Source organism: Paralichthys olivaceus, chromosome 7 (genome assembly GCF_024713975.1).
Source record: "Paralichthys olivaceus isolate ysfri-2021 chromosome 7, ASM2471397v2, whole genome shotgun sequence".
NCBI lineage: Eukaryota > Metazoa > Chordata > Actinopteri > Pleuronectiformes > Paralichthyidae > Paralichthys > Paralichthys olivaceus.
Window position 1 is genome coordinate 13,665,814 of NC_091099.1, and position 12,544 is coordinate 13,678,357.

Genomic DNA, 12,544 nt, shown 5'->3' on the forward strand with positions numbered 1-12,544 from the left:
ACAATTATCTCCTCAGGGACATTTTCACCTGTGAATATTGAATATGTGTTGTGCCGCACCCGTCTCAGCGGCTCCTTACTCTTCCCTTGCTGTTCTGATATTAAAGGGTTACGTGCACGGAGAGATTGCAGCGTGTGTAGAATTAGCCAAACCAAGGCAAGCGACATCATCTTTCAGCAGAAAAGGGGGGAGGAAAAAAAAGTGCAAATCTCTCTAATCTGCAGAAATAACAGGAGCGGAGTCAAAACAAGAAAAATGACATTCTGCCACTGCCATCATTATTCGCCCTTCTCCGGGTTTGCACTCTCTCCACTGTATGCAGACTTTGCTGAGGGTGTTTTAGCACAAATAGCAATTAGGGTGAATCAGTTCAGATATTCAGAGATTCAAAGAAAAGGCAGATACTGATGCTGCAGAGTGACTCTCCTCCTCTTTGACCTTGGCTTGAAAGAGGAATGAAAGTGAAATAGGAATAGGGTCATTTATACCAGGGAGGATCACTGCCTCTTTATAGACCTAAAATCTAGTTAATACTTTATGAAGAACAAAAATTAGTCTGTGACTAATTCAAAGCCAACCCATCTCCTCTGGTATATTAGCACAGATTATTACCTCCACCAGGGTTATGTTTTCATTAGTGTCAGGTCGTTCTTTTTTTTGGGAGGGGGGGTGACACACAAAAAAGTAGTGACCATATTACCATGAAACTATAGGTGGAAGGATGTGGCCAGGAAAGAACCCATTTAATTTTGATCCAGGAATTTATTTTAATTTCCTTTAACATTGTGAGCTAAGGAGGTGGCCAACAATTGATTTCTGGAATAATAATTCATGGGTCCTGATTACAAACATCAGAGATGTTAAAGAGGACAGATATTTATGTGAGTTTGTGTGTGTGTGTGTGTGTGTGTGTGTGTGTGTGTGTGTGTGTGTGTGTGCAAATAAAAATGTGGACCTAGTGAGTTTAAATGTGCTTTCATATAGTAATTGCTGAAAGTCAGCATACTCAAATTGCTGGTTTGAAGGATGTTACGTTTAATATCATAGAAGACAGAGACACAGGAATGGATATTTTGGATTTTTATTTAATATATTTTGTATAACCTAGAATTCCACAGAAGGAATTTCTGGTGACTGAAGATTCAGTTAATTGACTAATTGTTTCAGATGCTCTACATTCCAAAACTGAACACAAGAAGAATTTCAGGATTTTTCCTCCCTGGTCGGATGTGAAGGCAAAAGTTCAAATCTTCACACTGACACAATTCAGATCTCAGGCAAACTTGGAAACAAAGAGTTTTTTGTGCTCACATCTCATCCACAGATCCCCCCCCCCCCCTTTTGAGGCAGAGCAGACAAAGTCTGAGAGAAGTGAATTTTCTATAATCGAGTTGTGAACGAGTCTGCCTGTGACTGTAGTTCTGTCATGGCCTGTGGGCTCCTCCTCTCCAACTGGCCCTCTCTCTCCATCCCTGGATTTTTTCTTCATACAAAGTGGGAAAGACGAGCACAAAGGAGAAGGGGTAATGGCGCCACATGAGCTTTTCTCTACACAGGCTGGCAGAGAGGCCCCACCGAGTTTTTGTCATCCAGCTCTTTCCTCAGATACTCTCCTCTAGACAAACAGCCTTGAGACCCCAGACTGGCAACACAGCAGGCAACATGTAACCCCCCCAACACACACACACACAAAATATACAGAATGTGCTGTGAACATTTTTGATATCTTCTGAAGTTGCTCGAGGTGCCATAGTTACCTCTGACGACAGGTACATTACTAACCATGGTGTAGGTCTACAGCTAAAGCAACACTCACTATCTGTTGTGAGCAGCATCACTCACTTCACAGAGTAAAGGACGACAGAAACCACATGATCAAACCCAGGAGGATAATGATAATCCCTGAGCTTACAGTAGTGCCAGCACACATTTTTCACTAGGATCCTCGTGCAAACACTCCAGTGCAGCCAGCTCCTCATTAGCTCTGCTCTCAGGCATGGATGGATCTATGTTTGACGGAAGAGCAAACAGAAACAACTCACTTTCTTAGGTTCAAAAATTAAATTCCAAAGCCATATCTCCCGTAACAATCACCAGTCCATCAGACGGAGGAGCATCCTGCATTGAATTAGGTTTGTTTACTGATACATCTGAAGACATGAAAATGGCCAGAGGGCAGCTTGATTGGGGAGGGGGGGTCGAAAACAAGGGCAATTCAGTAGAGAGCAGGGTCTGCAACTCTAATGAGTGACTGTAAAACAGCAGCAGAGCCAGAGAGCAACAACTGCTGCCAGTACCAGTCTGCCACAAGTGAGGAGACGGCTGGACAGCAGTGTTGGTCTGTGTCTGATCAGTTTGTTTGGACTGTGTTTTCCAGATGCTTCAACAACACAGTCAAATTTGAAGCAGAATGACCCTCGAGAGCAGGTTGTGGATGAGAATGAATAACATCCTTTCAAGGGCACGGCGCAACAATGCAGTGCACCCATTTCAATTTTGTGTGGTTTTTATTTGATCAATATCAGAGTAAATGTCCGCGTGTCCCTCCTGCTGTGTAGAAACGAGAACGTTGAGCATGCTGAGTACAACAAAAGCCGGGATCAGTCGCTGTGAAGGAGACATGCTCGGGCGACCTGGAGCCACAGCCTCGATTTCCAGCTGTGAGAAACGCACAGGCTCTTTACAGCTGCCTTGAATGCTGCAATCATAAGGAATTACTGTACTGCACTATGCAGTGTGAGTCACCCGAAACAATTCTTACTTTTACATACATTTATCTTGCTATACAATTTCACTAAACTAAAAGCTTGAAGGGGAAGAAGGTGCATCACTAGAATGAAAGTTGATTGTTGAGTCTTATCTCCAGGGATGTTCAATGCTAACATTATGGGATGGATGATCTTTGTCCTGAGCCCTTACCACCAGACATCGATGGCAGATTCACATGCCTCATACGCACACACAACATATGACCCACACACATTTTATTGCATCTTTTGTCCTATTCTCTTTGACACACTTAAGGTTGCTTTGCAGTGTAGGCAGTGGTTGCCAATGCTAGAATAGTAAACTTCCATGTTTTCCCTAACTTTATTCAAGAGCATGGCCTTTCAATTTGTGAGCAGGACTTTTTGATTTCAGGTTCAGCTTTTGTAATGTTCTCTCTCTAAACACTGGGCTTGCACTCAGATATACCCTGATTCTGCTTAGTTTTCCTGTACTCCAGCTTTCGCTCTTCTCCTCGCACTCACGTGGCATGTTATTGGTTCGGCTGGACAAAAAAATCCAAGTGTAGAAGTAAAAAATCAAAGAGCAGATTCAGAAGCAGCATGAGCAGAGGAGAAGAGCTGAAGCTTGAGCGTATGAAACCTAAGCACAAGCAGGGTATATCGCAAAGCAAGCGCAGGGTTTTAAGTGAAAGCATTACAAAATCTTAACTTGAAATCATTTAGACCGGTTCTCAAACTGAAAGACCACCAAAAAAACTGTGATAAAAAGTATTCCTGTAGCATTTTCTGCAATTGATTCAGGGTAATATTTTCACCTAGGGACATAAACGTGCATGTTTGGTAGAATAGCCAATTAGGAGCTCCCTCTGTCCGAACAGCCTCTTAAAAGTCTTGTTTTCTCTCAGATCAGTTGATTCACATTATGCTGAAAGTAATTATGTAATAATTGCTCAACATTGCCAAAAATATTAGCTTTAAGATGTAGCTGTGCAGTAAAGATATATAATATAAAGTATATAATTCCTTATTCTCAAAGTAGCCAATCAAACTGAAACCACCGCCCCCACATTGCTCACGATTGTCAAGGTCAGCCCATTAAACAGAGATCACATGAGAAAGAGTAATGATTTCCTGGTAAGCTGTGCAGTTCAGACTCTTTAGGAACACAAACAGAAATATTGATGCAGATGCAAACTGCTCTTGTCTTACTTCTACGGAAGGCAGCCACTCTAGGATACACACTAGATTAGCATGTTGTCTCTAAAGAAAGCACGACTATTGTAACGGTTGACGATTAGACTTTAACAAGCTGTGATGCCACTGGAAATAACCCCAAAGCTCACATGAAACAGCCAGTAAAGCAGCAGGAGAGCACTGTGGCTGCAGCCTTCACTAACCTCACAAACACTGAACTGGCCTTTATTGTGCCAAATTATCTCCAGTCTGGCCATCTGTTATTACTGTGTAATTTAAGCATTTGGCATGTCAGTGACATTGCGAGTATCTCTGACCTCAGCAGTTATCACGACTGTTGAGAACAGCGGGATTTTAGCATGTGTGCATTGACAAAATGCTAATCTACGCTTCAGTTCCTCCTCCTCGCTCCTGCACTGACAAGCCTTTATCCCAGCTTGTTTGAAAGCAAGGTCAGATTCCTGCAGGACCACAGCGTACGTCTCAGGAGACCATTACGTTTTCCTGGAACACAGGCGGTCCTGCGGTGGTTCGCGTACTGTAACTGCAAACAAAGGTTGTTGTTTTCATCCAATATTCCTGCAATCCTGAAACTGCATTTCTGCTCAACCCCACAATGGAGAGCCTGTCAAGGTCAGCGGTGTTGTTTTCCACCAGATGTGAACGCTGCCTCTCAATTTATTGTCTGCTGGTCTATCATTTCCACCACTTCACATCCTAATTTGAATTGGTAAATTAGGGAGAACCCAAGAGGTATAGGCATTAATCAACCACCGTAAATACATCTTGATTATGAGGATCAGGCTCAGTTGATTTACAACTAATGTAAAGCAAATGACTGTACGTCTATTTAAGGGCTGTAATCTGAACAGCACGAGGGGCCACGGAGACGTCGCTCTATTAACTTGTCACATTAAAAACATGAGGAGAATATAATCATGGAACACTGACGCAAAAAGTAAATATTCATAAGATGCCAACTGAACTATAGATGGAGCAGGTTTATTCTTAAAGGTGCACCAACACATTTAGCACATCTTTTCGCCTATTAAAAATAACTATGTCATCGATTACATGTACCATTTCAACATCACTGCTTTCGCATGCCTTGCAGAGACTATAATCTTTCTTATCAAGATATCCTTGTGCCCATTTTCTGGCTTCTACCTGAATACAATTCTGATAATTAATAAGTCAAAGGCTTTCACCTCCACCCCTGCCACTTCCTGCGTACGTTTTCATAAATTCATTAATAATTGCTCCTTCTGAATAGAGCTATAACCAGACAGCATCATGAAAATGAACTGACCCTTTCTTTCTAAAGTTCACATGGATTAACATGAACAAGCTGACATGTTAAAAGTGGCCAGCACATTTTTTATTTCAATAGACTGTCAACCTGTGCTCTAAAGCCACTCACAGTTATATTGACTTATTTTTTTGTACATTGAAGAATTGACCTTGCTCTGACCCACTCTGTGGACCGCAGGCCCTGTTCCTAGGTGACACGCTCTGCTCTAATGCAATTTGAGGGTATAGATACTGACAGAAATTATGAATCTTGCCCTTGTCATGGGGACGTAGAGAGCAGCTCCACGTAGAGAGCAGCTCCTCTTAATCTAAAAATATCCAGCAGAGTAGAGCATCCTCCTGCAGAACTGTTTTAAAAAAGAATCCAGAGGCAGCGTAATAACTGTAACTGTTCCTTCCTGAGGCATTCATTGATACCAACACCTATAGAAATAGATTAAAATAATTTATATTAAATATTTAAATTGCAACTGTTGATTCATGACAGAAAATGATTTAGGCAATAAGTATGGGTAAACATTCAGCTCAGTTAGGGCCTTTTTTGTCCTGATATATTTGTATTCTTATTTTTTATTTTTGAGTCCCTCCGGTGTTAGAAACGTCACCCACACGCCCACATTATTTTGGAGATTCTGCGACTGCATTCTCACATGGACTCACTCTGACATGGTCAATGCTGTATACTGGGAATAGCCATAATCCAGCTGTGATATGATAACAGCCTGGATGACAAGGCTTTAATTTAGCTATGATTCTAGAGTGTTAAAAGCTACCCTTCAAAACACGTGTTAGGTGTTTATCAAAGTTCATACGTGAACCATCCGTCATCCCTCTTTTAGAGATATGAAGAATGAACCCCCTAATAGAAGCAGACAGAAGCAGCTACCAGAGGAGGAGAGGAGCTCCACCCAGCATCTGCAGTCAGTCAATCAATGAGTTGGTCCTCTCTCTCTCTCTCTCTCTCTCTCTCTCTCCAGACAGATGTTGGCAAAACATTTTTATTCCATTAAATACTCTGATGGTTCAGCTCAGTACAAAAAACAAAGGATTCAGCCCATGATGATTTCATTATCACTATCAGCCACATTGAACCATAAATCTTTTACACTGCATTTACACAATATGGCCTGTGCTCCACTAGCCTACATCTGGTTTTTGACCAATAACTATTTCATGCAAAGTGATGTAATGATGTGAAACAGGGAAAACATTTGGAGTCAGTGGTTCAGTGTTTTGCACTTCAAACATATTATCAATCCACAGAACAATTTGCTTTAAAAATTAAGGATACATTTTATTGTCTCGCATGGTGATTCATTTCACCGTCTTAGATATGAAAACATTCTATGAAACCTTATACTTAAACAGCACACTTTTTGTGCATGTTCATTTCAAGTCAAAGAAAATATTTTGTAATGTGATTGCTGAATTTATGAGTATAAAATTCTGAACAGGTGCTTGTCAAGTGGCTTCAAACACTCAATCCACTCAGGTTTGTCTACTGATCACTGCAGAGCATATGCGAGGGTTTGATGCCGACATACTTCAGTGTGTTCAATCTGGAAGTAATTTCTTCCCCACGGTTACAGAATATAGTTTCATGCTCGCAACCAAATCCAACAGATTTCTCATTTTTGTTAAATAATTTATATCTTAATATTAATAACCAATATACTATATGACCTGAATTTACAACCCTGTGTTAAAGGCAAATAGGCAATTCTCATTTGTTAAACTAGGATGGTACTCAGTAGAGCACATACCTCTCCCAACAACCAACGGTCCCCTTAAATCCAATCATGACACATCAAATTGCACACACTCATAGATATCAATCCCTGACATATGTATTTAATCAAAATCCATAGATGAATCATCGGGAAAATGGCCGACAATCCATCCTAGTGGAAAAAAACAACCAACCAACCAACCAACCAACCAACCAACCAACGATCCAACTGACTGACTGTCCAACCAATCAACCAACCAGCCAACAATCCAACCAACCAACAATCCAACTCACTGACTGTCCAACCAACCAACCAACCAACGATCCAACTGACTGACTGTCCAACCAATCAACTACACCAACCAACCGACTGCACTGGACATTAGCTGCTTTTTTAACAGCATTAGAAAACCATGGTGCTGATATACTATTATAACTAATGTTTCAGGCATCAGAATCCCCGATATGGACATGTGAATCATAGTCATGATTAGAACCCCAGATCATTTTGTTGGTGACTTAGGCACTTTGCCCACTGAGTCTGATTGACTTCACCTTCTCTGTTATTGGATATCAAACTACACACCAGCCACAGTTAACTGTGTGATGCAGTGCAATCAGTAGAGTGTACTCATGTCTTTTGACGGTATGTTAAATTACACCAATCACAGGAGGAGACATAGTTAAGTTTGGGGATTTTGAGTGGTTTAGTTTAACATGGAAACATGTCCACATCTCAAAAGCAGATAATAATTTGTGAATGGATATCACAGAAATGTTTAAATGGTGAAAGTGTTATCTAATTAATATCAAGAGTATTTCGTTTTTTAGTAGCTAGTTTTATATAGAAAGAGCATTAACAGGCTATAGTATGTCAGTAACTATCTCATAATCCTCTGGAACAGCAACGATTATTTCAGAATTATATATGTTGTTCTATGGTGTATTCAACCATAGAACATAACCTAGACACTGTCTTCCTATAGATTCTTTCAGCCATGTTGTTCAGACTAGCAGGGAGAGTTGTGGGAATAAACCTTCTCTTGTCGTTCTGTTTCTGCTTCTGTAGACATACAAGCACGGGATGATTAAGGAGCAGCAAGAAAAGACTCCACAGATGTGACAGTAATTAGTGTAAGAATATAAAAGAACAAGGCAGAGGCAGCTTGTGAAATCATTGCATCAGAATTACAAAGGTCACAGTTGAGATGACAACCCTGCAGTGTTTAAACGTCAATCTTACTCTCTTTACACCATATGAGAAAATCAAAGCAAATTGTTTTACATTATAAAAAAGTAGCAGCTTGCAAAGAGCTGTCTGCCAAACAATATTTGATAAAAAACGCAGGCCAACAAAACAACACAGTCTTTTATTGGCTGTATAGTAAATGCCTCATATCGTAGCATGATAAAATAGGTAATGTAGAATAGGTAGAGGGTGAGGTGAATGTTGAACGGTCATCACAGTAGTTGTGGGGTGTTCAGAAACATACTGATGATATATCCTCCCCACCGGCCCCACCGCTTAAATCATTTCTGTTTCACCTTCAAAAAGGGGGTTATGATTCCGCCTGTGTTTGTTTGTTGGTCTGTTATAGTTACCAGTTGTTGGAAGGATGTGGTAGGGATAAAAAACGAAACCGTTTAATGTTGGTGCTGATCAGGATCAGATGGTAGATCCAGGAATTCTTCTCCCTTGTTTTCCAACATTTTTGTTGTTTTCTCAGAAGAACTTGTGGATTTTGATGTAAAAACTCAGGACTGGTATTTATGAGTGTGTGTAACTTGGTGCAGATCCAAATAAAGGTCTGTATCTGGTGAATTTAAATGTGGTTTAATTCGGGGACTGTTGGGCCTTGACAGAGGTATGTGCTCTTAGTGCCATTCTAGTTCAGACATGAAACCCCATTTGGCCATTTTCAGTTGCAGCTCCCATGTTCATCAGATAAAAATCAATCAATGATCAATACTAAACGTGTCAGCAGCAGAGTAGAGCTGCATCACAAACCAGAGAGTGTTGACTTTCAGGGGATTTGGTGTCAAAGGAAAAAAGTGGCTATTCTACAATATTTCTGATTTAATCCAAATGCTAGACGGGAACGAGACAACGTTGATAAAGCAATCTGCAAAGTCTGATGGAGGTAGGAGCATCTGAAGGTAATATTTCAAATCTACACACACACCTTTAGGTGGACTCCAAAAGGGAGGCTGCCTGAAGTGAAATCTAACGTTAAAGATCAATGTTGGCGCTCCACAGTTATTGCGCCAACACATGTCTTTTCTTGTAAAATGTCCAGTGAAAAAGTTTATTACCTAGTGGGAAATGTTCCACACCATGGCATCCTAGGTTTGCATGGATTACAGCAGGCGCATCAACAACGGACAGGATGCAAACACAACACATCGACTCAAACAACTCCATCGTCCTACAGTGTTAGATGACACTCTCACACCTCTGGTTCCCACAATCAGCGTGTTTTGCCTGCAGTGTCGCACCCTCGTAAATCAGGTGACTCCAATCTCCTCCTGTCTGCGCTGAGCCTCTCTCTCATACTTCAGTAGCTGACTGCCTACTACCACTTGCATGCTGATTACAGTATCAAGAGCAGTGAAACGGAACATGCCCTGGCTTCACTCCAGAGTGTGATACAGCAAGGGACTCTATCAGCGTTTCATATCCTCTAGCACGCTGTAAAGGAAGAGACGTGACACACAAAGGTGGAAATACGCTGTTCTGGTTCTTTAAGCAAAATCAAACATTTAGCTAAGAACAGCACAAGCAGACATACAGGACCAGTTCAATTGTTAAGAGCAGTTCCACATTAGTTTCTCCTGCACAGCGTCTGGTGGTATGTGCTCTCAGTAAGCTCAGAAGAGCAATATAAAAGGAAACACTTACCAACATGGTATAACAGTATCAAAGTGGTTATTGTAAGAATGAAATCCCCTGTTAATGGTGAGTGAGACCATGTTGTTACATGAGAGGAGGTTCAGGGAGAGGCCATGTTGTTGGCCCATTGTTTCCAGATCACCGGCTCTGCCCACAGTTGCCATGGCTGCTGCTGTGCCCACCTTTTCCTGGACATATAAGGCCGGACAGCAGCGGCAGCAGCCACATCCACTCTGCCCTCAGGTCCACATCCACTCTGCAACTGCTCAGGGTCACTCGGATGCAGGTTATGCTCCGCAGTGATTTAAAGAAGTTCAGCTATTAAATGTCAAGCAGACAAGGTCAGAGAGATAGCGCTGTGACATGAGGAGCTGCTTTATGTAAGGGTGCGTACACTACTATTCAAACCTCAGTTTCACCCAGAGGGTCTCTCAGCTCTCCTTTCACATGTACATGGAAGCGTTCGGCAACAAAAAGAGATTGAGGGAGCTGACTTTGATTCATGTTGAAAGAGCATGTCTGAAAAATGAAAATACTTCTCTGTGAAAATGTCACTCCGGTTTCACAGGAGGAAAAAAACATAATGTAACGTTTCGTGAGGAGAGCTGCAACGAGAGCTGTGAGAATCATCAGCCGGTGGATTGATCCCCACAGTGCAGTGAAGAAGACGTACGTGCACAAAGACAGGCAGACACAGAATGTACAAGAGGAGGCACTTAAGCTGGAACCTTTTCCCTGCGCTCAATTAACCAAACAACTTACCAGAGAGTGCGTTCACTCCCGAAATGATGAACGGCTGATCAACATCTTGACCGGACAGTAAAAGTTGAAAGCAAACTGTGCAAAAGCCAAAGCAAACGAAAAAGCCCATTATTCTGTGAACATGGGAGGACATTCTGAGCACAGTATCACTGTGTGACTCTGTGCAGCTTTGTTTTTCTCTCAGCGAGGACTAAAAGCACTCGAGAATCAAATGTTTAAGTTGGCTGGAGATGGCGTACACAACGACTTTCCCTCAGATAAATACTGTCCACCTCAGAGAGTTTTGCAAGCGGAGGCTGCGTGCCAGAGGCCTCCCTGTATGCATGTTTTTAACATGACTGCTTTTTTCTGGTACAGCTAGATGAGAACTTAGATGAGAATACCATGTTATTCAATAAAAAAAAACATTAACAGAAAGAAAAAAAGTCACAAAGTAATGTTTTCCAAAATGGTTACCAGAAAGGTTTTTTATGTATTTAAAGGGGAGGAACATTTCAAAGTTAACATAATTATTTTGCCATAAGAACAGAGTGTAGTGTGCTTTTCAAAAAGTAAATGAGAGAAAGGCCTTTTAGAACTGTTAAGAACCAACATTCTTGGTTTTCTGATTGTTAGAGGCTGTAGATGAATCCACATTTTTTTGTGTGTTTTGCTGTTTTTCTTTTTATGTAGCCTGGTTATGAGAAAGAAGGATAAATACACTGGGATAATTTTTAGTGGCGTTATCATGATAATTGAGCCAGCCATAAAGTTCTGAGTAAATCAATTCTTCCTACTGGTCGGGCTCACAAGTCACAACGCTCTGTGAAGCCTTAAATTTTCGCCCACAGTTACAGATTAAGTTGTCTTAATTAAATAAATCATCCGAAGATGAAAGAGTCACAAATATAACTCAGTCATTATATCAATTATTTGAAATAAAATTATATCAAATCAAAATGTATTTGTATAGACCACATTCACAAATCACTATTGGCCTCATTGGGATTAACATTCTGTACAAGGAGGAGGGACTTCCTCTGTCCTAAACCCTTGATTAGGTATATTTAGGCTATTTGTTTAATTATTAAGTTTATCTCTCATTAAATTTACAGCCACAGCCAACGTGCCTCACAACCTAACACTTTTACTTTGAAGGTGAGCTGTCTCTGTTTCTGTCTCTGGATTTCTTTGTTAAATTTAATTGCACGAGTTGGATTAAGTGGACTCCGTGTTGTTCGATACAAATATTGAATTTTAATTTTAACAGGATTTCGACAACATCGGCTATCAAACAATAAGACAACACCCATCAACATTCATTAACAGGTATGTACATGATAGACAATGAAATTAGGAAATACCCTTTCCTGAACAACTGCAGATGAATTACACTTCACGCACAGACTTAAGGTGGTATAATATACACAACTCTTGTAAGTTTCTTTCCACCCTGAGATCTGCTCAGGACATGTGAATCATACAATACAGCACCAGATGCGATTAACTTACAGGAACACATAAATTATACAGCAAACAGGTTTTTCTGCATTCAAAAGATTTCTTATAGATGATTTTCTGGCCATCGCACATGGATTTCCACCCCCTAGACTTCCATGTGTTTCTGATTACTGGAAACAAACATCTCTGGCTCAAATCCGCCTCATAAACATCTGGTCAACTAACTGCCCGCACACACACGGCATGGATATCCTTTGCATATTGTGCAACAGGGTCAACTGAGACCTCCACGCTGACTGCTTGACATTCTTCTTGCGCATGCTTTCAGCTCGGCACCATATGGACAGAGGGGAAACAAACGCGGCACATCCCTGGACACGACTCGCAGCCGGACCTATACTGAGGCACAGGAGCCACATGATAAGGAGCAGAGCATGTAGGGGATGCTGCCATGCTTAGTTAAGGACTCACAGCCTCCCTATTTCATGC

General features: G+C 41.2%; 1 protein-coding gene across 4 annotated transcripts in view; it reads right to left on the reverse strand.

Moving 5' to 3' along the window:
* tln2b (talin 2b) overlaps nucleotides 1-12,544 on the reverse strand; it is an 82,037-nt gene that overhangs the window by 48,862 nt on the left and 20,631 nt on the right. The gene's annotated exons all lie outside the window — the stretch shown is intronic.